Genomic DNA, 5881 nt, shown 5'->3' on the forward strand with positions numbered 1-5881 from the left:
AGAGAGGGAGCGCAAGGGACAGGGACAGGGAGGAAGTAAGTGTGAAGAGCAAGAAATATGGAGTAAGTGTGAAAAGGGAGAGGGAGAATGATTAAGGGATTAGTGTTAACATACATTTGGTATTTAAAGCTGAGAGATGGGCAGAGAGAGAGAGAAAGCGGGTTCAGGAGAGGTGGAGGAGTTGTCAAGGATAGAGAGATGAGGGGGATGGAGAGAATGTGACAGAGAAGAAAGTATGTGATTTCTTGAAAGACTTTAGAGGTTAGAATCTGTGACAAAAAGGGCTGAGAGGGAGAGAGGGAGAGAGAGGGAGAATGAGAGAGACAGGGAGAATGAGAGAGACAGGGAGAATGAGAGAGACAGTGAGAATGAGAGAGACAGGGAGAGAGGGAGAGACAGGGAGAATGAGAGAGACGGAGAATGAGAGAGACAGGGAGAATGAGAGAGATGGAGAATGAGAGAGACAGGGAGAATGAGAGAGACAGGGAGAGAGGGAGAGTCAGGGAGAATGAGAGAGGGAGAATGAGAGAGACAGGGAGAATGAGAGAGACAGGGAGAATGAGAGAGAGAGAGAATGAGAGAGACAGGGAGAGAGGGAGAGACAGGGAGAATGAGAGAGACAGGGAGAGAGGGAGAGACAGGGAGAATGAGAGAGACAGGGAGAATGAGAGAGACAGGGAGAATGAGAGAGACAGAGAGAATGAGAGAGACAGGGAGAGAGGGAGAGACAGGGAGAATGAGAGAGACAGGGAGAGAGGGAGAGACAGGGAGAATGAGAGAGAGAGGGAGAATGAGAGAGACAGGGAGAATGAGAGAGACAGAGAGAATGAGAGAGACAGGGAGAGAGGGAGAGACAGGGAGAATGAGAGAGACAGGGAGAGAGGGAGAGAGAGACAGGGAGAATGAGAGAGACAGGGAGAGAGGGAGAGAGAGGGAGAGAGAGGGAGAAAGGGAGAGAGGGAGACAGGGAGAATGAGAGAGACAGGGAGAGAGGGAGAGAGAGGGAGAATGAGAGAGACAGGGAGAGAGGGAGAGACAGGGAGAATGAGAGAGAGGGAGAGAGGGAGAGACAGGGAGAATGAGAGAGACAGGGAGAGAGGGAGAGAGAGGGAGAAAGGGAGAGACAGGGAGAGAGGGAGACAGGGAGAATGAGAGAGACAGGGAGAGAGGGAGAGAGTATACGGCTGAGAGAGGGAGAGAAAGGAGTGAGTATACGGCTGAGAGAGGGAGAGAAAGGAGTGAGTATACGGCTGAGAGAGGGAGAGAAAGGAGTGAGTATACAGCTGAGAGAGGGAGAGAAAGGAGTGAGTATACGGCTGAGAGAGGGAGAGAAAGGAGTGAGTATATGGCTGAGAGAGGGAGAGAAAGGAGTGAGTATACGGCTGAGAGAGGGAGAGAAAGGAGTGAGTATACGGCTGAGAGAGGGAGAGAAAGGAGTGAGTATACAGCTGAGAGGGAGAGAAAGGAGTGAGTATACGGCTGAGAGAGGGAGATAAATGAGTGAGTATACAGCTGAGAGAGGTAGAGAAAGGAGTGAGTATACAACTGAGAGAGGGAGAGAAAGGAGTGAGTATACAGATGAGAGAGAGAGAGAAAGGAGTGAGTATACAGCTGAGAGAGGGAGAGAAAGGAGTGAGTATAAGGCTGAGAGAGGGAGAGAAAGGAGTGAGTATAAGGCTGAGAGAGGGAGAGAAATGAGTGAGTATACAGCTGAGAGAGGGAGAGAAATGAGTGAGTATACGGCTGAGAGAGAGGGAGAAAGGAGTGAGTATAAGGCTGAGAGAGGGAGAGAAAGGAGTAACCATTTTGACCCCCTTCACTGTAACTTTGGTCAAGGTTTGGTTGAGGTCAAACTCTGTTAATGCTTTCCTTTTCTATGGCTTGGATGATGGTCAGCAGAGATGCCCAATATTGATGACAACATTGTCCATCAACCTTTTCCATATTTGCTGGTTTTCATAAGCCTGTCTTTATGTATTAAATAGTAGACCTAATAATAACTTTTTATATGAATCACTTTTCATACCTTTTGCTCAAAGCACTAGGTAAAAACAAAATGTCAGTGATTAAATATTGATTGATGACAGTAGTAATTATCTCTTACTATTAAACCCTCTGCCCTCACTCTTTCTGTCTTTCTCTCTATCCCTGTTTATACCTGTTGCTAACATGGGTCCTTTGTCCTGATCTTTTCTACATTCTGATTGTGCCCATTTTTCCAGAAATGTGTCTATACATGGCATTAAAATGGGTCTGTTATCAGCCCACTGTGTATGTATTGTGACCAGATTTCCTGGTCCCTTCCTTTATGCAAATTATTACACAGCTATTCTTTCAAAGTTACATTTATTTATTTATTGTAAGACCCCGGGTAAACCCGAACGACGCTGGGCCAATTGTGCGCCGCCCTATGGAACTCCCAATCACAGCAGGTTGTGATCCAGCCTGGAATCTAACCAGGGTCTGTAGTGACGCCTCTAGCACTGAGATGCAGAGCCTTAGACCACTGCGCCACTCGGGAGCCCACAATGTATGTCTGACTACTTCCGGAGGTGGGCATGATGATCACAATCAGATCACAATGGGTCTTTTGTTTTGTCTACACCTGTCTACAAATGTGGGCACAATCAGAATGTGGACAAGACTAGGACAAAGGATGCAAGTTAGAACCAGGTATAAACGGGGCTTCTGTGACCGTTCTTTCCTCCTGCCATTCAGTCTTCTTTTACAATCATTCACTCCATTATGATCATTACATTTTAATAGAGAATTTGTAGAGACAATTTTGTTTATCTTTTTCCTCAGTCCCATTCTTCTCTCGCCAAATTCTTCTCCCCTGTTCCCTCATCCCCAAGTATTTTTCTCTCTGCTATTTCATCAGAGGGTGTAGGTGGGCCTAATGTTGCAAAATTTCACAAACTTTCAATAAATTCCCTGGTTTTCCTGAAATCCTGGTTGGAAGATTCATGGAATAAGCAGGAAATCCTTAAAAAATAATTTCTGGAAAACCAGGAAATTTTTTGAAGTTCCTGGAATTTTGCAACCTTAGGTGTGCCTATACAGTGTTACTCTTCTAGCACATAATGATCTTTGTAAAGACAGTACCTTTTTTCTCCTTGATGCACCGTCAAAGAAAAGAGATTGTCAATAGCTTCAACTAATTACATGGAAATAATACTGTAGAATCTTGATTAAACTGATCCCATACTGATTGTGATTGTGATGACGTCAGTGTTATTTGTAATTTTGTTATTTGTACACCCAATTTGTAAGTCGCTCTGGATAAGAGCGTCTGCTAAATGACTTAAATGTAAATGTTATTGGAGGTGTAACAATAAAAGTCTCTGGGTTGGATTTCACTCATATTGGCATGCATTGATACAGTCCCTTTGGAACCTATGTGTGTGTGTGTGCATGTGTGTGTGTCCTTGTGTACATGTGTGATTCAGAGCAGTCGACTCTGAAGGTGGGGATTGGTGCAGGGTTGAAATACTGCAGGCCTTTATTATAATGCATGGCATACACACTGTGGAGCACTGGTTAAATAGTGTGTGAGGGTAACCGAGCTGCTTCACCAGCCTATGCTTGCCTGATACCTGGAGACTCACGTTAGCTTCCTAATCTGATGCCTAGGCTTTAGCTCAGTGAGTCACAACAAGAATACAACACAACATCGGTAATTTGCGTTTGTCTGTGTGTGTGTGTGTGTCAACTATCTCTCACAGACTCACGTCAGAATTAGAGGTTCATCCATGTTCCTCAAACATCAAATTTCGAAGTCAAACCAAACGTCAAATTGAAGGTTAATTGTAGGCATTAGCTGCAGGTACGTGCACTGCATTGCTGTGTAGGTCACTAAGCGTTGAATTAAAACACTAGCCTCTCCCCTATCGTGGTACAGGCCACAGTCTGATTGATTAGTACTGTGTGTGTGTGAAGGAAAGGATGCAGGTCAAATGGACAACACAAAAAGCCAACAATCAATATACATATATAAATATAAAATGTCTGTGCTGTCTAACTTCAAGGATTTTCTATCACACAGGAGTAAGCGCTAGGATTTATAGTGTGTGAATATTGGTGTGATGTGAACGTGTGCTATTATAGCCTTTGTGAGCACATATTTCTAAACATGTGGTTCTGTGACGTCAGCTCTCTCTCTCTCTCTGTCTGTGTGTGTGTGTGTGTGTGTGTGTGTGTGTGTGTGTGTGTGTGTGTGTGTGTGTGTGTGTGTGTGTGTGTGTGTGTGTGTGTGTGTGTGTGTGAAGCAGTATGGGGATGAGTGAATCTCTCTTTTCACCATCACCATTACTGCATGAAAGACCTGTCACTCTGCATTAGCTCTCTTCAGAACTTCTGCTCCCCTTTTTCCGTGTGTGTGTAAGATAGAGAGGGTGATGAAGAGAGAGGAAGGGAGGAAGGGAATGGGTAAAGCCATTTTAAAGCCATAGAAGGTCATCGTTCAGTCAGTCCTCTGGTAGCCTGGTTCACACACAAATACACACGCACTGAATTAGAATAGTGGCGGTGTACAGGAACCACTGGCTATATGCAACCTACAAACCAGCCGTTGTTGAATCATGCCTCAGAAGATGACAGTATTTCCAGCAGCAGTGTGTATTTGAGTCAAGGAGATGATGACATAATTATTATTAGGCGCGGGAAAACAGGACATTTTTCCTTCTGTGGTCTCGAGTCACAATCTTACCAAAAATAGTCTACCGTTACCGTTTCTACCCCCTCCCCTTTACACAATTATGCGTGGCATCTCTCTCTCTCTCTGCGGAACTGTGCTACCGCAATGCTCACAACCCTGCATTTCTTTAGAAAGCGGTGAAAATGGCCATCATATTCTGTTGTATGAAAATATAAAAACAATCCCGATTGATGAATCTCCATCCTGCCGACCTTCAACAAAATATCGACATCAATAACACTCTTAACTTGGTCATGGCTAGCATGCTATTTAGGCGTGCACATAACTGACGCACGTACACACACGCTCCAATAACCACATGTAGAAAAATGATGATTGCCAAAAGACGGTGGTTTTAGCATCTGTGTTGCCCCAAACAGAAGAGCCCTGTTGTAGCCTACATGCACAACAGCAAATGAATAGCCAGCTTATTCTGATTTTCGAGTAGCCAAGCTTATCCGTTCACATCACTGAAGAGTTCAGTCGGATGCGACAAGTTGCTTATGTTGAGGGCTCGGTGTGAGAGATAGATAGAGGAACGACGGGCAGACAGAGCGAGCTAGCACTCGTGCAACTGGAGGGGAGGGGGAGACGCATTCTCACGGAGTACACACACGCCAATGCTACATCTACTGTAGACAAATTCGTGTTTCACTGATGTGTCTGTGTATCCGCTGTATATCTGTTAAAACCATTTCATCATATGGCTGAGTTATGTTTAGTAGAGAAATTACATACAGTTTCTTACACGGTATTTTTTTCACGTAATTTTGTCTTATTACCCCCCTGTTTGTTATTTCGAGGCCGTTATTTGTCGTCCACCCCCTCTCTCTCTTTTTCTCTCCATCTCCTTTTCCTCTCTTTGGGAGTGCGACGGTCTTCGAATAAGCTTCTGAAATAGTAAGCCTGCAGGTAAGACTTGTCTATAAGATTATTTACATTCGGGGCTTGTAATAGGTTATAATATTGGTCAATGTTTAAGTGCTTGTATTTGGTTTAACGAAAAACCAATCAATTGATGGCTATTTGCAAGCTACATTCTCCTGCCAATTCGTTTCACTGCTCGCAACTCATTCATCGTCTGTGTGTGTCAGTTTAAAACAGTAACAGACCATGAATGTAGGCAATTAAACGTCAAATTAGTGTGCCCTTGTTCTGCAAATTACAATACAAGAGCAGAAATGA

Source organism: Salvelinus namaycush, chromosome 5, assembly GCF_016432855.1.
Source record: "Salvelinus namaycush isolate Seneca chromosome 5, SaNama_1.0, whole genome shotgun sequence".
Classification (NCBI taxonomy): Eukaryota; Metazoa; Chordata; class Actinopteri; order Salmoniformes; family Salmonidae; genus Salvelinus; species Salvelinus namaycush.